Source organism: Lacerta agilis, chromosome 15, assembly GCF_009819535.1.
Source record: "Lacerta agilis isolate rLacAgi1 chromosome 15, rLacAgi1.pri, whole genome shotgun sequence".
NCBI classification, from domain to species: Eukaryota; Metazoa; Chordata; class Lepidosauria; order Squamata; family Lacertidae; genus Lacerta; species Lacerta agilis.
The window spans coordinates 10,681,847-10,703,949 of NC_046326.1; the positions used below are offsets into that span (position 1 = coordinate 10,681,847).

The 22,103-nt window shown below is 44.9% G+C and overlaps 1 protein-coding gene across 2 annotated transcripts in view; it reads right to left on the bottom strand.

The window, feature by feature from the left end:
- Positions 1-22,103, bottom strand: part of PKNOX2 (PBX/knotted 1 homeobox 2) — a 283,944-nt gene that overhangs the window by 158,594 nt on the left and 103,247 nt on the right. Inside the window, exon 1 of one of the 2 annotated variants that reach the window (XM_033172677.1) lies at positions 16,359-16,446. The exons of the other annotated variant lie outside the window; for it this stretch is intronic. The gene's annotated coding sequence lies outside the window, so the exon portion shown is untranslated. Of the gene's footprint in view, positions 1-16,358; positions 16,447-22,103 lie in introns of those variants that run through there. 2 annotated transcript variants of the gene reach the window in all.

A 22,103-nucleotide genomic window follows, 5' to 3' on the forward strand; every position in this document is an offset into this window, starting at 1 on the left:
AATGAATAAATATCAAATCGATTCAGTATTTGTTAGCATAGTTTATGATTTTAGAATTTTACTATGTTTATTGTACACCATTATAACCACCTATCAATAGTTTAATGAGCTGGTGGACTTTAAATATTTGAATAAACAATGAATAAGTAAAATGGGAAATGAGCAGAAACGAGAGCACACAATGGGTGGAGGGAACACCAAGCTTTGCCAAATCGTTCGTCTGGCAAAGCAACCCACAGACATCGCACCCAACCATGTTTAAGGAACTGTAAGAATTGATGCTTTTCAATTATGGTGCTGGAGGAGACTCTTGAGAGTCCCATGGACTGCAAGAAGATCAAACCTATCCATTCTTAAAGAAATCAGCCCTGAGTGCTCACTAGAAGGACAGATCCTGAAGTTGAGGCTCCAGTACTTTGGCCACCTCATGAGCAGAGAAGACTCCCTAGAAAAGACCTTGATGTTGGGAAAGATGGAGGGCACAAGGAGAAGGGGATGACAGAGGATGAGATGGTTGGACAGTGTTCTCGAAGCTACTAACATGAGTTTGGCCAAACTGCGAGAGGCAGTGAAGGATAGGCGTGCCTGGCGTGCTCTGGTCCATGGGGTCACAAAGAGTTGGACACAACTGAACGACAACAACAATGCTCTCTTGCATCAATGGGTCTACCCTGAGTAGAACTTACTTGGCCACAACACACTCCAAATAATACTAACCAACCAACCTGTAGCCCAAAACATCTAGAGAGGACCATGTTGGTTACCGCTGATCTATGACCCTGTATCAGTTTCTTAGGAACAATGACTTTCCTTGCTCCATAGCTGCATTCCCAAGTCTTTTCTCTGTGGATGCATAGATGCGAATGGCCCTTGCTGTTGAAAGTTCGTCTTCAAGAAATATGCTGCAGCCAGACTGCGTTGCAAGGGCATCCTGAATTTACGCTGCTACAGCTGTATGCCATTCGAGCAGCTGGGGATTAATAAAACACCTTCTGGAACAGAAGAGAGCATCTCAGGTGACACTGTTGCCCCTGACATTCTCGAGCCTGGGGGAAAATAAGCAGATTTTCTCCCCATAATTAATGCTCCACCTTGTTTTCATTTTCCCTACGACCGCCCAAAGAAAGCTTTCAGGTTGAAATATCCCACCTAATCTCATCTTCTCTGCCACTAAGCCATACCTTGAAGTGTAAGTGCAACAATTTATATGACAGGGGAAGAAGAGAGAACGCAAAATGAAAAGGGAAGGAGGGAATGAGGAAACTACGGCCCATGTCAAGCTGCTTGAATTTACAGCGTTGCTCTTCTCCTTGCCTTGTGCTGCTGCAGACCATGTAGGAAGGCCATATCCTCAAACATTTGACAGATTGTGGGGGGGGGGGAATTGTGTGCTTTACACTAAGGGAACAAGAGGCGCTTTGCAGTGTGGTAGTGAAAAACCGAAAATGAGAGAGCCACTTGAAGTAGTTGGAAACCCTGCCCAATGCTATTTGAAATGCTATCTGCAAAACACATGCTTACCTCTTAGATTCCAGAAAGCATGTTTAACAGTGCAATCCTCTATAGCAGGGGTGGCGAACTCCCAAGAGACTGCGATCTACTGACAGAGTTAAAAACTGGCAGTGATCTACCCCCTTTTTGGGGGGTCAGGTCAAAGTTATTGAACTTTTTTTAGGAAGGAGGAAGGCCAATTTTGGGGGGGTTCAGGTCAAAGTTGTTGAGTTTTTTCAGGGAGGAGGAAAAATGTTGAGCTTTTTTAGGGGAGTCACAGTTGTTCAGCTTCTTTGGGGGGGTGCCAATTATCTACCAGAGATCTACCGCAGGTGTCCAGTGATCTACTGGTAGATCATGATCTACCTGTTGGACATGCCTGCTCTATAGCATATAAAGAGAAATAAGACACAATTCCCCAGTCTTAAATTCAGTTCTTCGCATTTCCACCACGTCATTTTGAGACTGAAAAAAATATATTCTTTTACGGACATTTTTGTATGCAATTTTGTTCAATATACACAATTTTGCAAAGCTTTTTTTTTTTAAACTGTTTTTGTTCAGTTGCATAATATTGGCATTTTTGTATACATTACTTGGCCGGGGAACTATTGGGAGAAGTGCAGACTCTGAAGGATTGGCTGTGCTTTGGTCTGGGCGCTGTTTTGCAAAGTGCAAATTAGGCTGATTGAAATGCAAATGAATTTCTCCCCTATCCTGAAGCCCACCCGACTTCCCTGTGAAAAAATGGAGCGGCGCTACACCCATACTTTAGGAAATGCAAGGAAAGCGAGTGAACCTTGGCGGATTTGGCCCCAGAAGGCAAGCCCTGGCCTATGGGATGGATCATTAGGGTAAGTGAGAGTTGATCCCTTCTTTCCTGCGAGGGTGTTAGGAGTCCCTAGAGAGCTTTCTCTCTCTTGAAAAAGACCATATTGGAGACACTTCAGCTTGAAACTTTAGTTCAGCGCAGAAAGTCTGAAGAGATTTATGATTAACCTGTTCTCCCTCCAGCCAACTGGCCCGCAGGCTACAGAATGGTCAGTGGCACAGATATCAAGCTGTCTCTCCCCAGATGCCTAATTAACAGAGAGGGCTGGCTCTACTGGAGCACCATGGGAGGTAAGTGAGTCTGCAAACTGGGGGCGGAGGGAGAGGCTGAATCGGCTAATAAATTAGCTCCAGCTCAAACTCTTATCAAACTGCCTCACTTTGCATACCGATCCCTTGCGATACATACACCCCCACCCCACCCCACCCCAAAATGAGCCTGTATATACACTTCCCTAAGAAAACTCAGAAAGTCCGTTGCAATGAAGGAAACAGAAGGAACTTGTGTGAACGGAATATGCCAATATCACGAGGAAGATGTGAACAAATAAAAGATAACGAAAGGTCCCTTACCTGAGTGTCTGGGGGTGCTAGGACCAGGAGCCGACAGCATGCCATTGCAGCTGTCTACGTGGCAAGCTATCGCACCTTACGGCTGGACTGGGGGAACCACGAGCCTCGAGGCCCATTGCTGCCCCCTAGGCCCCTCTGCCTGGCCCTTGGGGCTCTCCCTAGGCTCCTCCTCCTCTTCTCACTGGCTCTGCTTTGCACCTTTCTTGACTGCTTTTGCCTGGCTAGAATAGTGCCCTTGAACTCTGACAATGCCTCCTGCTCGTCTGGATCAGGAGGGACACGCGTGGGTCTGTGCAGAAACTAGCCTACTGTACAAGGGCAAATTTTACTTTTGCTGCCCGGCCTCTGTCCCCACCCCCACTGTGTGGCCCCCAGAAGGTTGCCCAGAAGAGAATGTGGCCCTTGGTCTGCAAAAGGCTCCCCAGTGTTATAAGAATTTAAGGTCTCAAATATGTAAATTAAATGTACAAGGCAAACACGTACATAAATACATAAACCACATGTCTGAAACAGTACAGGAAGAAAAGTCCTGAAACCATTTTGACTCTCCCAAACTGACCAAATGTTTCTCTGCAAGGAGGGAGGAAATGAAAAATGTCCCAAATTCTAACCAGCCATAAGGATCAGGAGCAGCTGGTCATGAGAAACACCTTTTGGAGAACTGCAGTCAGTCACCATAGGCAGTACTGGGTGAGATGGACAACAAGTCTGACTTTATACCAGACTATTATATGTCCCGCCCCTCTCCACTTTGTACAAAACCCATTGCTGTTAGCACAAAGCAGATCCTGTCAGTCCAGAGGAGGTCTGCATCCTGCTTGCTTCCAGGAACTCTGGGAGACACAATGCATGCACTTTTAGGTTGTGGGTGCTTTTGTGCACGTGTATGGGGTTAAACCGCAGAGCCTAGGGCTTGCTGATCAGAAGGTCGGCAGTTCGAATCCCCACGACGGGTGATTGCTCAGTCCCAGCTCCTGCCAACCTAGCAGTTCGAAAGCACGTCAAAATGCAAGTAGATAAATAGGTACTGCTCCGGCGGGAAGGTAAACGGCATTTCCATGCGCTGCTCTGGTTCGCCAGAAGCGGCTTAGTCATGCTGGCCACATGACCTGGAAGCTGTACGCCAGCTCCCTTGGCCAGTAACGCAAGATGAGCGCTGCCACCCCAGAGTTGGACACGACTGGACCTAATGGTCAGGGGTCCCTTTACCTTTATGGGAGCGGAAGTGTCTGGCCGCGTGTGGGTCACCTCTGTGCGCTATGAATGTGAATCAGTGTGAATACCTAGGAGTGTGTGCGTGTAAAGATGATATGAAGCAACCGTGATTAGATTTAACGCCGTTTGCTCAATGTGAAATCTGGCTGGCTGGCTGGCTGCACTGGGCCAATAAATAATAGAAAGTCACTGTGCCCCGCAGAAGCTGCCCACATACTGTTTGGCCTCAGGCAAAAGAAAGGAAATTCAGCACCCACAAGGTCTAGAACAGTGGGATTAATAACACATCAATTTTAATGCGGATTCCTTCCCCCTGCTTCATAAACAGCAAAGTGAATGTTTGAGCATCTCAGCAGGGGGTTAATGAGGACTCTGATTAGTTATTCAGATTTCCTTACACTGCCTCAATCCATCCTACTAGAGGGGGAGGAGAGGAGGATGTAAAAAAAGAAGCTCTTTAAAAAAAGCGAGCAACAACACACACACACACACACACACACACACACACACACAGAGTAAATACTATGTTTCTCTTGGTGGTTTAAACTTTTCAGAGAGCACGGAGAGAGAGTCCTTAGGTATACTGTATTATCCCTACCCGTCTTTCTTGGCCCACCAAAAAATGGGAGCTCACAATTAAAACCATAATGAAGTATGGGGATTAACATCACTTGAAACTGTGCCTCTTACAAGGCAGTCGGCCTTCTGCATAAAACCTCAGTGTCTGCTCAGCTTCTTTATTGGAAAATTAACCCTCCGACAGCCCTTTGACAAAGACATACGTCTGGACTGTCAAAGGAATCCAGCCTCTTCAATTAGAATTTTTGTAAAACTGTAAATGGTTGGGATATCTGCAGGCAGTGCTATTTTTTTCCCTGGGGGTACGCATGGGTATGCATGCCCCTAAACATTTTGTGAATCTAAGTTTGGCCTCATTGACGGGCATTATTTCAATATGCGTAGGAAAATGAGAGTACCCCTAAACATTTTCTTTAGGAAAAAAAGTACTGTCTGCAGGTGAAAGGCAGGTGTGTGTGTGTGTGTGTGTGTGTGTGTGTATGCATGCCCAAGGTTAGGAACCCTAAGCAGAATATGCAGCTATAGTTCAGGGTGCATTTTAAAGAAAGGGAAAAAAATGAAATTAGAATCACAGCACATAGGAAATTGGCTTTTACAAAAATATCAGCAAAGGTACTTGTTCCTTTTCACCAGGAAGTTTATTTCCTGGCTCTCTAACTTTATGATGAATGGCTGTCTCTCTTTCCCTGCATCTTTCCATTTCTCCCGGATAGGGATAAGTGAATCTGCCAGTTTTGGTTTTTCTCGGTTTCTGGTTTTTCAGTTTTTGCCATGTTTTTCCAGCAAGAAAGTCTGAATGAAAATTTATCAGCATTTTACTGCTGATTTATTATTTATTCATTTGTTACGTTCATATCTCACCTTTTTCTCCAAGGACTTAGAAGTGGCGTGCATGCTTCTCTCCCATCTCATTTAATTCCCACAACAACATGGTGACCGGACTAAGGTCACCCACAGAATTTCATAGCCAGTGACCGGACTAAGGAGAAGCAGTGACCGGACTAAGGTCACCCACAGAATTTCATAGCCAAGTGGGGATTCAAACTCTGGTCTCCCAGGCCCTTGTGTGACACTCAAATCACTACACTACACTGGCCCTCAATGTCTGCTAATATACACATCTTTGTGTGGAATTTTGCCTTTTTGTACATACAGAATTATGGTGCTGGAGGAGACTCTTGAGAGTCCCATGGACTGCAAGAAGATCAAACCTATCCATTCTTAAAGAAATCAGCCCTAAGTGCTCACTAGAAGGACAGATCCTGAAGTTGAGACTCCAGTACTTTGGCCACCTCAGGAGAAGAGAAGACTCCCTAGAAAAGATCCTGATGTTGGTAAAGATGGAGGGCACAAGGAGAAGGGGACGACAGAGGATGAGATGGTTGGACAGTGTTCTCGAAGCGACTGGCATGAGTTTGGCCAAACTGCGAGAGGCAGTGAAGGATAGGCGTGCCTGGCGTGCTCTGGTCCATGGGGTCACGAAGAGTCGGACACGACTGAACGACTGAACAACAACAACAACAATTATATGGCTGGAGAACTACATTGCAAAATTTGGAGAAGTGCAGATTTGAAAGGATGACTGTATTTTGGTTCATGTATTGTTTCATCAAAAAGTTTCTGCTAATGTACATAATCTTCAAATGCAATTTTGCCTAATATCCACATTTATGCAGAACAACTAAGCATAATGCATTTTTGTATGTTATTTTCATCAATATGCACATTTTTGTAAACATTACTTAGCTGGAGAACTGCATTGAAAAATTCAGAGAATTTTGAGCGATGGGTGTGTTTTGATTCTTGCATTGCAAGAATCAGGGCTTTTCACTGCTGAACGCAAACTGAATCAAATCTACCCCACATCCCTAATCTCAATATGTGCTCAGCAACCTACAAAAGGAGCTGCTTTATATCAGGTCGGCTTAGAAGTCCACATCCCTGGTCTGCTGCAAACAGATTTTATTGGTGCATAGGATACAAGATCAATAAGCACTATGTTTGTGGAGGACTGAGGCAGGGGGTGAGAAGGGAGAAGGGTCTCAGCACTGTAGGCCTGGCTGCTGTCAATGCTATCAAGACTGAGCAGGCAGAGCTGGCTTTGTGATATGGCTGACAAACCAAGAGCTTCATTTTATGACCTGAATTTGATTGTTGCCAGGAGGAGTGTTTGTTCCTGTCTGTGACCCGGCGAGAAGCTATGCTTTGAAATGAACTAGAAGGGGTGGGGGAGCTAACACTCAAGTTTAGCAAAACAAAAATAAAGCAGGAGATCGGTAGGTAGCACCTAAGATATTCCAGCTTCTTTCTCAGAACGAGAAATCTGCTTGGGATATTTGCGTTCCAAATCAATGCTAGTGCTTCTGTCCCCTTTTCTGATGCTCCTTTCATGCCGCAGGACCTGCGGCATTATGAGACTACGGCTTTTGGAACTACATACCTGCACGGCGAGCTAAATTTCATGCACACCGGTGGGCGTGGTGTGACACAACATCAAACACAATCGGTCAACATTGCTGCCACCCCCAACCCTTTCTGTGCATGTCTGATTCTGTCCCCCCAACATTCTCCCTTCAAAACAGAAGGAAAGACATTCCACTGGCAGGCTGCCCCAGATTTTGGCACTTTACTCTCGTCGTTTACGTTTCTCCAAATCCCCTTTCCATCTCGAGAAATACGATGGGCTGCTTTAGGGCATTTTTAGTCAATGTTCCACTGGCGACTGCAGATCTGCACATTCAAAATTGCTGTTCTCTGTACAAGTCACAGCTGTGATTGATGTGCTAAGGATGATGCCATTGCTATATGAGCTCATGGTTTTTTTTCTAAACTAAGGATAGGAAACATGTGGTCCTGAACTACAACTCACACCTGGAAATGCCTATATATATATTTCCCAAAAAAATAAATAAATGGTGAAATCCAGCTGCTTCTGCGTGTTTCAGCTGAACTGACTGAGAGCAGCCCAAGTAACAGAGGCAACAAGTGAGAAATGCCCTTTGACTTAAGACACATGTTAACCCAGAAAGAACACGGTGTTTGCAGCTGTTGTACATAAGGCGCCATCAAGAGAAACTTCACCCCTGACTTTGAAAGCAAGCCCTGAGATCCTGCCATCTTTGACAGATGAAAAGAGAACCCGTAATGTCCCTAAGCTAGGGATGAAGGAGAAATTCAGTTCAGGGCTTGACCACACTTCCATTTGCCCCATGTCCAGAAAGCTTGGGTCCAAGAGGTTGTCCGTGTGTCCTGTGCTTTCTAGGCAGGAGTCCGAGCAGTTTTACCTTTGCCCTGCTACTTTCCTTTGGAAAACCTGCTCTTTAGCGCTAAATTCGAACAAAGGGCAATCAGTAGAAAATCCAATCGCTGTTTCTTCCTATTCAGCGCTATTCTTCAAAATTTACACTTCTCCTAATTTTGCAGTGCAGTTCTCAAACAAAGCAATGTGTACAAAAATGCAAGTATTAGGGAGAAGTGTGCATTTAAAAATTACATGTGAATGAAAAATAACATACAGAAATGGATTGTATATGGGAAGACTGCAAACGTTCATAGTTTAGTCAAGACAGCAGATAATTAGGAGAAAATGAAACTAAAATGCTGGTGAATTTTCCGGGGGATTTCAAATTGCTGCAGAAATGTGGAGAACTGAATTTGTGTGGCCAGGCGGAGACCCGCCCCCCCGACCCCAGGCGACCCCCAGGAGGAATACTGTCTCATGACAACGTGTTATGGGATTAAAATTGGTCACAACTTTATTAAACTTTCAGATGTATGGAGATCTTGGCTTAGGCATTGGGCGTTTATCCCTCCCAGTCCCCATCCGGGGATCTGGGGAACATCAGGATTATCCCAACTATGTGGGGATTGGGCTGGCTCTGGAAATGTATGTTTAAGCAGAGAGCCCGTCCCCCATTTCACTGCAACACAGTAGAGAGCACTGACAACCCAATGGCGTATGGCCAGTGACTCCCTTCCACACAACCCCTTTAATGGGGACCCCTGGGATTGCTGCCGCAGGGGGGATATGGGTCACCGCTTCCGTCCAAGGCCTGAAACCACCAAAGTTGTGACGGTTTTGCTATGGGGAAGGCAAAACCTGCCAATGCAGGGAAATTCCTTTCCGGTCCCTCAACAGCACCTGCATACCTGTAAAGAAGAGGTTAACCTGCAAAAGGAAGGTGTAGATTGAGGGAGGGCAGGGTGGAAGAAGCTCTGGAGCCGACTAAGGACTCCCAGGTAAGTTCCATCCTTTATTGTATGTGCAGGGCGGTCCTAACCCTACCTGGTCAACTCCCCTGGCAACACTTCCCCAGCTGGGATTGGCTAACTGTCTGAGGTTAGGCAGAAACCTCCAGGTACCCATCTTGTGGAGGCGAAGCCAGGCTGAACTGCTGGGGATCGTGTAGGACCAGGTGGCTGCGTGTGACCCCGCAAAAAGTGCCTCCCATTTGAGGTGGGGAGCGGTCATTAAGACTTGAAAATTGAGAAACCGGGGGAACTGAAATGGGCAGCCCATTCCATCCCTACCCTAAGCTGACGCTTGAGGATCACTGGTCAAGTTTGCTCCCTCCAGATCTCCCACCACTAACAACTTCATTCTACCTCTTTTGATGCTGCATTCATATACCTCAGTAATAGCTTGATTTAAAAGCCAAGAGGTTGCTGGTTCTCTTTGTTTAAATGTATGGTAGAAAGACAGAAACTCCATGAAGCCATGGACAGCTTTCTAATACGCAGAAGGAGCTGAGGACAGCACCTCCTGGCCCCACCTCTGATGACATATACCCCATCACCTATACCCCCAATGATCCCATTCCCACCCACATCTACCCCTTTGACCTCCATGCTTTCAGCAAAGGACCCCATCATCTCTCATGTGGTTGAGAGCCATATGCAATTGGGAGCAAGTGGCAGGTGTCGTAGGGACCACCTGTGGTATGGAGAGAGAGCACCTATGAGGATTGTGGATATTCTCTCCACCTCTTCCTTCCCAGCCTTTTTTTTTTTTTTTTTTGCCTTTTTTGCGCGTTACTATGTGAATTTTACAGCCAAGGAACTTTCTCAAGCTTTCCCCTTCAATGTAATCGGGAAGTCATTTATTCCTCCATAACATTTGCTTGAAGGAACGTTAGAGCTGAATTATAGCTAGGACCATTATCGCACAATAACTGTCTGGGAAATGTTAATGCCTGGATCATGCAGAATGCCATATTACAGTTTTTATGGTGGACATAACATTTTTATGAACTTTTTCGCGGGTAAGACCACCATTTACTATGGAGAAGAGCACCAACCATGGGTTCATTAGCTTGGGCATAAACTTCACGAGAGCCTTGGGGCACCTTGCTGGAGACATCCCAAAAGCACTGAAGACCTCCCCATCCTTTGTTTTGCAAGTGTGACAAACATACATGTGAAGCCTGGTGAGGGGGAAATGCCAAAGAATACACAATAACATAGAAAGCTGCCTTATACTGAGTCAAACTATTGGTCCATCTATCTCAGTTTTGTCTACACTGACTTGCAGTGGCTCCCCATGGTATTGGACATGGGACATTCCCAGTCCTACCTGGAGATGCCAGAGATGGAACATGGGACCATTTGCATGCAAGATGGATGCTCTACTGTTGAGCTTTGACTCTTCCCAGGGAGTTATATCTACAGCTCCCATGTCTGTAGATGCAACAGAGACCAAATATCTGCTTTTATGTCACAGCTGTTATACTGTAAGCTCCATTGCTGTAGCAACCTGACTTTGTGGGGAACGGAAAGGGTACTATAAGGAAGGACACTTAAAATATCTCTGAAACAGCCGGCATCTTCTGTTGAACTTTGGGGTCTCCCTCCAGAGAAATCTGGATTATTATTTTTAAATGCTTCTCATTCCGCTCTGCAAAAAACTCTTTCGAAGTAGCCATATTTTATACAGACTTTCATAAAAAAAAGTCTAATAAAGATGGTGTTTAGTATTTTATATCCTCGCGCAAAAATAATGATCTTGGATCTTTGCTCCCCAATGCAGAGATGTTTTAAATGGGTTTATGTCTCTCACCTCTGGAATAATTCTTTCCTTTTTAAAAAAGAAAGGCTGAATTTATGGATTTGTTCTTTATCTGCCCCCAGCTTCCATTAAGTGTCATAACTATTCCATTATAGGCAAGCAGGGTCTTCTTACTTGCACCTGCATGTGGGGGTTACATCATTTCATTATTCTTCTAGACAGAGTGCTGCTTAACCCCTGACACTGCTAGTAAAATCTGGAAGCCTAACATCAGTTTACTGTAGTTAGGGCTGACAAGTGTCAGCGCAACACACCCAGGGGTGGAGGGAAAAGGCAGCAGAAATGACCTGGCAGCTCCCTCTAGATGGGCAAAATTACTTTTGGAATATTCACAGTGACATTAAACAATACAGCCACACATTTCTATGTCACGCCTCTCACCGCCGAGCACAGCGCAAGTGCAAAAGTTAACGACAGAAAATGCCACGTGGAAAGAGATGTGTTGCCACTTGAAAGCCCAGCTCCTGATTTCAGCTTTAAAAACCAACTAAGACATTATCAAAAGGGAGGACATAGAACTAATTCAACTGTGCACGAGAAGCATGGAGGACCGTCTTGGTAGAGTTCAGACTGTCAGTGAGTGGGAGGAACTGCACGCCTGGACACACCAGCCATGTGAAAAACTTCCTGTACATAGAAAGCTAGCATGTGGGGAGGGATTTTCAACCTCCTCCATGGGTTATTCAGCATCTCACCACTACCCCTCAGTGCCTAGTGTCTAGGGCTGCCCCCGCCACACTCTTCCTATTGCGAAGAGTTGGGCCTGGTCCCTTGTACCCAAGGCTAGTCAATATTTTTCAGCATCTAAGGCATAAAATCGCCCAAGTGCCCATCTAACTCTTTGTCATTATAAAAATGATGGTCTATGGGGCCCTTCATTGTGGTGCCACATGTACTGAAAGTTTGTTCCACGTACAGTGGAACCTTGTGTTACGGACGGGATCCGTTCCGGAGGCCCGTCCATAACACGGAACTGACGCAAGCCGAAGCGTTGTGTCTGCGCACGCGTGTGTGATTTAGCGCTTCTGCGCATGCGCGAGCTGTGAAACCCAGAAGTAACCCATTCCGGTACTTGCGGGTTGCCGTGGGACACAACACGAAAACACATAACCTGAAGTAGACGCAACATGAGGTATGACTGTACAGATGGGCGAATTTGTCAATTTTGGATTCTCTCAGTTTGGCATTTTCCCAATCTTAAGAACTTCAGTCCTACACATTTCCACATCACTTTTGGATTATTATTTTTTAGCCTTCATGGAAATTTATCAGTATCTTAGTGCGTATTTCTCCTGATATATATATATATATATATATATATATATATATATATATATATATATATATATATATATATATATATTTGTATGCAATTTTGCCCAATACACATTTTTACAAAGCATTTCCCCCTCAATATTGTGCATGCTATTTTCACTAATATATGCATTTTAATGCAAACGTTAACCAAGTATATGCATTTTTGTACACCTTGCTTGGCTGGAAAACTGCACTGCGAAATTCTGAGAAATGCAAATTTTGAAAGATGGCTGTGTTGGGGACAATGTGGATTTGGTAGGTTTGCATTGAAATGTAAATTGATTCGAATTTCTCCCCCACACTTCCCTACAGTTGACTTCCCTCTTTTGAGCCACTGCATTTTGGAGAGAGACAGAAGCCCTGTTGGGGCACTCACTTCCCTCAGGTGATGACAATCACCTAAAGTTGGGACATACTAACAAGCAACTCCTCTACAGCATGTCACACCCCATTTTTACTACCATCCACAAATTTATCAATCAAATTCCTCCCCTCCCCTGCCCCTGGTTCCATGGTGGCTCGGACTAGATTTTCCAATACAATGGCACCTGACTTGTGGAACACACCTCAACCCACTAAAGTCAGACAGGTCTCAACATTGTAGCCAGAACATCAGATGCTTCAAAACTATTATTGTGATTATTATTTTTACAAGCTTTCCCCAAACAATGACTTGATTTTTGGGCAGTACCTGAATTCTCTGGAGAACTGCTCTGTTTTTGTTTGGATGCAGTTGATTGTCATTGTATGATATTTTGTAAAGTTTAGAGGTTTACGAATATTCCAAATAAATACCCCTCCCAAAAATACAATAATAAGTTAATTCACTAGCTATTTCCTGCCCTTTCCTGACACCCTCACTCTCCTCCGTAATAGGGACTGCCTAAAGGGTGTTCGAGGCAAGACCTCACAAAGCACCATGTTAACACAAGCAAGAGCTATGGTTGGAAACATGTAACCATCCAAGTTCTGGACTGAAGGGTAATAATGCTGCTTTTGCTGGTAGCACCAACCAGGCATTTTTGGCATGGGTTCTGCAGCAACCTCACTTGCTTGACTGGAAGAAGGAATGCAGCAGGTTTTGGAGACAGGGAGCCTTAGCATTTGCCGAGTTTGTCAGGAAGAGAAATCAGCCCCTGCGTTATGTCTTCATTTGCTGATCTGAAATCCACAAAGTCCTTAAAATGAAGATGTATTGCTGAAGCATTTTACACTAGACATTTGTTATTTCCCTAAAGAATGTGAATGATGCAGCACCTGCTCCTAAGCAGTTCAGGACCTGTTCTCCTCCCTCCCGCTGCAAGCAGACTGTTTTTCAGACTCCCTCTCTGATACTAAAGAGATGCTGTAAAAAGAGAGAGACTCTTTTCCTTGGGACCACTTCCATATGCTTCGCTTCAGTTTTAAACTGCATGTTAATTGTTCTGAATTAACAGCTCCAGCTGGAAAAAGCAAACAAGCAATTTGCAAACCTTAAGATAACACCCAACTTGTCTGATGTGATTTAGGTTCCAGGGGAAAGCTACCCTTCTTGGGTGGGTGGAGTTCAAATACCGCCAGGTTTTTTCTAGGCCTTTAGACCTAGAGGATATCCTCAGGCATGAAAACGTGAGAAACGGAGATAAATTAGAAGAAATCGCACAATCTCATCAGCACACAAACTCTTAAGGGTCTCATAAGAGCACAAGTCCTGCTAGATCAGATCGGCATCTTGCCTGCCACAGTAGCCACTGAGAAGCACACAAAGAAGACATGAACTTTAGGAAGAGCCTTCTTGTATCAGGCCAAAGGCCCATCTGGCCCAGTATCTTGAACCCATAGTGGCCAAACAGATGCCTATAGGAAGCCTGCAAGCAGAACATGAATGCAACAGCATGAGGGTTTCAAATCCTGATTAAGTAAGAACCATGGCTAGCCATAACCATGGCTAAGAACCATGGCTAGCCACAACCATGGTTAAGGTTGGTGCTGACAGTACAATTAATGCAAGAGGGGAAATTAACTCTGGGAAGGCGACATAGCTGGTGAAGAGGATGTGCACCTCCAGTTTGTTGTTTTGTTGTTGCTGCTGCTGCTGTATTCTGCAACAGGACATTAATGCAGGAATAGTGCACTGGTGTTAGATTTATACTGGACCACCCACACATTATCTGGAGGAGCACCCATGCACAATAATGCAATAGAAGTGGGGCAAATGCCCACCTCCCCTGGAACATCTGTGGTATAAAAAGTTACAGGATTTCAGCAGGAAGGCACAGCACATGCATTTATTGGAAATTAGCCGGCCCCAAGACATTTGCAGAAGCAAACATTATTGAAGGTGGGATTGTGCACTACCACCCCAATTCCTTCTTGAGGAGAAATCATCACAAATGCACAATGAATGTCTTAACAAGCTCACAGAAACTCAGAGAAATTAGGCACCTCTGCTCTGCAAATCCGATACAGAGCAGTATAGCAGTACCTGTTTGGGACGTGGGTGGCGCTGTGGGTTAAACCACAGACCCTAGGGCTTGCTGATCAGAAGGTCGGTGGTTCGAATCCCCACAATGGGGTGAGCTCCTGTTGCTCGGTCCCAGCTCCTGCCAACCTAGCAGTTCGAAAGCACATCAAAGTGCAAGTAGATAAATAGGGACTGCTCTGGCGGGAAGGTAAACAGTGTTTCCGTGCGCTGTTGTGGTTTGCCAGAAGGGGCTTAGTCATGCTGGCCACATGACCTGGAAGCTGTATGCCGGCTCCCTCGGACAGTAATGCGAGATGAGCACCGCAACCCCAGAGTCGGACATGACTGGACCTAATGGTCAGGGGTCTCCTTACCTTAAGCTTTAAGCCAGGAATGGGGAAACTGTGGTCCTCCAGATATTGCTGGACTGCAACTTCCTTCAGCCCCTACCAGAATTCCCAATGGTCACAGATGATGTGCAGCAACATCGGGAGAGCCTCAGCTTTTCCATCCCTGACTTTGGCTGCAATCCTAATTTCACTTACCTGGGAGTAAACCCTACAAAATTTCACAGGACTTACTTCTGTGCAGACACAGCTAGGATTACACTGCAAAACTGGTAGCACCAAACCTGACACTTCTTTCTCCTCAAGGAAATGGGAAGAATAGGAAATGATCTCATTCAGGGCCAGATTTAGGTTTGATGAGGCCCTGAGCTAATGGGGCCCTTTATATGTCCAGCTGTCCTTTGTCAACAACAAATTGCCGCTGTTTTTGTGTTGAATATACTGTATGCTATATGGTAATTTATGGACCTATTAGGCATCTAAAGCCATTTGCACATAACAAAATAACCAGTCCATGCAGAATGTAGGCATGCTATCTATAGAAGTGAGCAAACCAGTGATATTTTAGGGAGCAGGCGAGCAGGCAGGGCCCATTATTTATATCATAGGAGCCTACACAACACAAAACACTGTTCCTGTATGTAGGTTTTATTTTATTTGTTTTTAATCTTATATTTTGGAAATGCACATCCAGGTTCCCCCCCCCTTTAATTTTTTTTTTGGGGGGGGCAAGACAGTGGGGCCCTAAGCTATAGCTTTTTTTTTTTTTTAGCTTATATGTAAATCCGACACTGATTTCATTTCATATGAACAGTTGTCCTTAAACAGTAACTGGAATTCCTTCCAACAAGAGTTAGTGTGATGGGCACCACCAGCCTGGATGCCTTAAAAAGGGGATTAGCCAGATTTATGGGGGATAAGGCAACCAATGGCTGCTAGCCACAATGGCTATGTTCTGCCCCCAGTGTTGGAGGTGATAAACCTTTAGGTGCCACTGGAAGGGAATCACAAGCAGGGGGAGTGTAGTTGTGATCAGGTCCTGCGGGCTTCTTGCAGGCATCTGGTTGGCCACTGTGAGAACAGGATGCTCGAGGACCAATGACCTGTTGCAGCCAGCTCTTCTTATGCTGGACCGTATGGAACCTTTAAAGGCCACAAATAACCTGGCTGAAATTCAGACGCAAAGCTATCTAAAGCAGCAGACTCCTCATTTCTCCAGCATGCCCTGTGGCACAGACTAATCCCCCTCGGTGGAGAATTACAAGGACTTCGTTTTTCGGAAGATATCAGCAATCAGATATCTTATCTAATGCCACCTCAATTATTCAAATAATCCCAGCTTCGAAACTTGGGCACTGTTTAGGGAAAGTAGGTCCCTATTAAGTTCCAGCCATTTCCCCATCACGTCCAACGTTCTGAACTTCACGTCTGATTACAAAATTTGCATTCAATTTAATTTCCCCCCCATCTGGAGTAAGTGAATAATCTGAGTACCTACCTCAGCCTTAATTACATTTGTTAAATTAAGAACTGGAATATGAGAAATTTAAATGCAGGCAGTTCTGCAGCCAGACAAATGGCAGACCAGCATCAGTGCCTGCCTCTGTCTTCTGTTCCAATTTCTTTCCCATCTCTCTATAAGCCATGCATCAAAAAAATTACAACTGAAAAACAAAACAAAAAAAATCCTTTATAAATGATGGAACAATAGATGATCTTTTGACATTTTTCAGCGCTGCTTGAAAGAGAATGCGATAAAACGTAATAAATTCATATACTTCCGCCTGTTTCTTGGCTTTGGCGGCTAGAATTTCCATCTCTTTATGCAGGATTCCTGGGGTGCAGAAATCCTTGATAATGCCAAACAATTCAACACTTTATTTTCTCTTTGCTCTGCACAACACAAAATATAGACCTCAAGCTGCCAGCTGCTGGAAGTGAAACCAGATGCCATATTACTTTTGCACGTGGAAAAATCCTTGAAGCTCAGGGATGATAAGAGAACCCAGGATCTCTCTCTCTGAGAGAGAGAGAGAGAGAGAGAGAGAGAGAGAGAGAGAGAGAGAGACTGGCACTTCTGCACTGGGCCCCTGGCTCTCCTAATCCTTCACCTTTACAAAACTTGATTTTTTTATTTTTAAAAAGCTTTGAGCTGTATCCAACTAAACAAGTGCTTTGGGCAGCACAATGAAAGTTCCTCTTCCTCTCCCCACGTGCCCCCTAAATATGTTACGGGTTTCCCTCCAACCCTACAAAGCAGATGGGGGGTGCAGGGCGCATGGCGAGAGGAGAGGGAGGTACATTGCATGGTGTAGCCCAAAGTGCTTGAGCTAGAGGAATTGTTTTGTTGCATACTGCCCTTTGCTGCTGAGTGCAGTGCCCGTGAGATCCCAGCCACCCACCTTTTTAATCTGACCAGAGGCCTGAATTTACACCGATCCCAGTGGTGGGGAACCTCCAGCCCACAGGCCTCATAAGTTTGGCTTGCCAGGTTTTTCAAACCACACCTACCTTTCAGGCGTGGCAAAGTTCAAGCCTAAAACTTAATTAGGGTTGCCATATTTCAAAAAGTGAAAATTTGGACACAAAAGTTGTTGAGTGTTTTTTGGCAGAGTTGTTGAGCTTTGGAGGTTTGGTTTTTTTAAGGGAATTCACCAAAAAAAAAATATCAATATTTCTGAAATGATCCCAGAAGGCAGACTTAGTTACAAAGTATATACATGTGGAGCTATCTCATGTGGGGATAATCCCAGTGTCCTGTTGGCTACAGAGCATCTCTAGCTAAAAAGCTGCTCCAACGACAGAGGAAGTCAGAGAGAGAGAGAGAGTATGCAGCGTGCCTTGTCCTTTTGTTACCTGGACAGGTAAGGTCATGCCCACCTCTAGTCACATGCAAAGGAAGTATATCCCAGCCAGGAGGAAACAGGAAGTTTTCGACTGGCTGGACCAAACATTCCCCCGCTTGTCCACTCTAGGAAAACAAGGAATGTTGTACTTGACTGCTACTTATATATCACATCCCACAAAGAATAGCCACAGTCGTGCCCTCCAGACATTGCTGGACTACAGATCTCATAAGCCCTGACAATTGGCCCTGATGCCTGGGGCTGATGGGAGTAGGAGTCCAACAAAATCTGGAAGGTACTACATTGGCCCCCATGGTTTACAAAGAATATAAGAGAGTGGGCCATTCCACTAGTGTGCTTTCAAGGGTGCAAAGGAAGAGGTGAAAGCAGGAAGCTCAGAATATTTTTTTCTTCCATGAATGCCATGGTCTGTCTATGAGCATATCATGCTCATTTCTCCCCCCCCCCTTTCGAAGAGCATGGGATATGATTTATCGGCAGGAAAAAAAGAACCTGAGAAACAAGCAAGTGGACACATCCAGCATTTAGATTTACAGCCCAACGTTCCCATCTGCACCAACAGTAAATCGCCTCTATTGGTACATGGATTCTGGCAGAAAGAATGAAACCTGCCGCGTCGTAATCACCTGCATCAGGCTGGAGGAGCCTGTCATTATAACTTCAATCCCCCAGTCCTCCTGATTTACATGTATAAATAATCCTACTCACTGACATTCACCCTAGAGACTAATAATAGATTTTCTGTGGGAGCAGACTCAGAAAACATAAAATAAGAATGACACACACAGCAAGCTAGGGTAAGGAGATGGTGACAAAAGCCTGGGAGCAGCCCAGACGGATGCGGAGGAATAAATGAATGGGCAACAGCACACATGCTCAGCACATACAGCCCATATGCAACATTTATTGATCGTTTCAGCTGTGCTGGACACTTGCATCCAGGGAGAAAGTCCTCTTTAAGTGGCAAGTGATGGTTTTAAGGGTGGTATGCTAAGATGGCGGAGGATCCAACTCAGTTTTACCTATGAACAGACTCACTGAAATTCATGAACATAACTTAATTCATTTTCAACGAGTGCCCCTATATTCCAGGGAAAGTCCCGGATTTACAGAAGCCATCCCAGTTTCTGATTTGATCTTGGAATGTCCCCCCCCCTTCCCCTATTTTCACTGGAGAAATGTTCGAGCGTATGGAATAGAACGTCCCTATTTTCACTGGATGGATCGCTGAAGAATTGATGCTTTTGAATTCTGGTGCTGGAGGAGACTCTTGAGAGTCCCATGGACTGCAAAAAGATCAAACTTATCCATCCTTAAAGAAATCAGCCCTGAGTGCTCACTGGAAGGACAGATCCTGAAGTTGAGGCTCCAGTACTTTGGCCACCTCAAGAGAAGACTCCCTGGAAAAGACCCTGATGTTGGGAAAGATGGAAGGCACAAGGAGAAGGGGATGACAGAAGATGAGATGGTTGGACAGTGTTCTCGAAGCGACTGGCATGAGTTTGGCCAAACTGCGGGAGGCAGTGGAGGATAGGGGTGCTCTGGTCCATGGGGTCACGAAGAGTCGGACACGACTGAACGACTGAACAACAACAAATTTTCACTGGATAAATGGTGGAGGGGACGTCTCTGTTTACACTGGAGAAATGCTGGAGGGTATGGAATAGGATGCCCCTATTTTCATCAGAGAAATGTTGGAGAGTTATGGAATTATGACTAGTATTGGCTGCAACCTATGAAAACTATTCTATGGGTCTGAAATGGAGATAAGAGAAAGTTGACTTTTCCTTCCAGATGACTCAGTATAGTTATCAACAGGGTTTTCCTGGCACAAGTTATGTGCTTCCCATTTGCTGGGTTTGTGATGGTGGGGAAGATGGATCTAGAGGTTCAGAAAGGAATTGAATGCAAACATGGTTCAAACATGGAACTTCATTCATCACTGGGAGACTCTGCTCCTGGGACTTTCTGGCAGGAGAAATGAATTCAGAGGATGCTATTCTGCCGGGTTCCACTCAGATGGCATAAGGTGCAACCTGCTCCAGGTTGTCTGGAAATAGTCTTTTTGGGCACCCAGGAGCCAAGGGCCCTTAACTGCAAGGTGTAACAATCAAACAACAACCCAGCAGAGAATAAGAAGCACTTTCTGTGCTTGCCTGAGAGGAAGCAGCAGCCGAGAGTGCAAAAGCTCTTCCGGGGGCTGCTGAGGCCAGAAATGGAACCTTTCGGTGTGCAGCAGCCTCATGTAGTGAACTATCAGAAATGCAGCCTGGAGTATCTACACAGGCAGCTGAGTACTTTCAGGCTTTGGACAGGTTCCACCCTCCCATTGGGCCCTCCTGGATGCAAAGTGTGAGCAAAGTCACTTATATAACGCAGACACAGTCTAGACAGAAAAGTCCTGATAACACTTTGCTGAACAAACTGGACAAAAGCAGTGTCTCCTTTGGGGAGAAAAGAACAGAGAGGTCTTGTCTTTCAGTTCAGGCCTTGCACTGAAAAGGAATACGTGCAACCAAACATACAGAGGAAAGCTCTCTCAGAACCACACTGCCAATCAGAAAATGTGCTACTTCGCTGAAGAGCATGACACTCTGCCTGGTTGCTAAGCAACACTTCCTCTTTCCCACCTCTTGGCTAGTTGATGCTCACACTGAACAGAATTAACCCTTAAGTTGCAAACTGGATGATCCTTGCTGTTGTATTTGCAACAGGAAGAGCTGTAAAACGCTTCCTGTTTGGGTTGCGATCTGGCCTGGGCAACAAGGTATTTTGGGCTGTCTTGTACTTCTTCGGTATGTTCCTAAGCACCAAATCCCTGTCTTGGTTCTTGGATCACCTCTGAAAGCTGTCTGAGGAGAGTATCTGTCTCCTCTGTTGAGAATCCTTGGAGATCCGGGGTTACCTCTACAAGGGCTCTAAGTATTCTTAGTTGTGGCATTATGAAAACTGTGCTGACCTAAGAAGAAGAAGGAGAATCAACTGATGCTAGTGTGGGTGTTCATGATGTTTCAGAGCAATTTTTCCTCCCTCATACAGTCAAAGGATGTATCTTCAAATATCAACCTGCACACTGACTGGCCTTATATTTTCTGTTTTCTGAGACACCCTTTCCTTAAAGAGTAATCCCCATCACCACTGCTCCAATCATGCTGGTACATTTCCCAATTTGGAAGCGCTCATCTCCTGAAACCTTAAAATCTTTCTGAAGTTCCATTAAAACTTTTTAATGTAAAACAAAAAATGGAGCAAATTGTGCCTGCCGAGTGAGACCCAGGTTTCATGAGGTTCCTTTCTGTTTTGTCGTGGATTAACAGTTATTCTGCCAGCGGAAAAATCGTCATGTTTTAGCAATGAGGTCCTTAGTGAGCCTGTTTAAAAATTAATTAGCAGTACGCAACAACATATTTACAATGAATAGTAATTTTTTTTTCTATGATCCCCTTTACCCAATCACCATTCTTACAAATCATCGTTAGTATTTCCAGGGCCTGTATATATTTCTGCAAGGAAGCACCACAATGGTTCCTCTGTACATTAGTGGTTGAGAACATTGGACCAGCCCAGTACAGCTGGTTACTACTTTGACCTCCTAAGAGAGTGTGCTGATCATTTCAATAAGACAACTGGGAACAGACAACTGGGAACCTAGGCTTTCCTAGGTTACACCCTGAACACTAAGGTAGCCTATAAAACTAGTTTTGATGGGAAAACCTGCAAAGAAATTAAAAACCGAACACATCAAAGCTATACAATACTGGCTCCAAGTTTCTAAAAAGTGATCTGTACAAAACTTAAGTAAATCAAAACTTGACTTTGTAAATGACTCCTCTGCATTTATATCTTTCCAAAGTACCCATTGGATATGCACAGCACATATTTTATTACTCTGTGTGCAAAATAAGGCAGTGCATAAATCCAAATAAAATGAAGCTTTGCTAAGGGGATCATTGTGGTCCTCATTTTGCCCCGCTCTACTGAACCTGTTCTATGGGGCAATCAGTAAGATCCAACAGCTTCCTGCCTTCCTTTGTGTCAACTCACACCAGGCCTGCCAAAACACAGGATCAGGCCGACCGAGGCATGAATCAGGTTTGCAGTGCCAGCCCTGTAGAGTCATCTGGAGTGCCAGAGGGTAGGGGCCCAATGATGCCATGTGGGCTACCGCCTGGGCAGGAATGTGGGGTGGATTTATTTATTTATTTCACAAAATGTTCATCCTGGCTGTAGATTGGGTCCTCTCCACCTCCCCACCCTTCAAGGACTCTGCAAGACAGCAAGATGGGCCTTAACTTGATTAAACTACAGGCATAAATAAATGTTTGTTGTTGTTGTTCAGTCGTGTCCGACTCTTCGTGACCCCATAGACCAGAGCA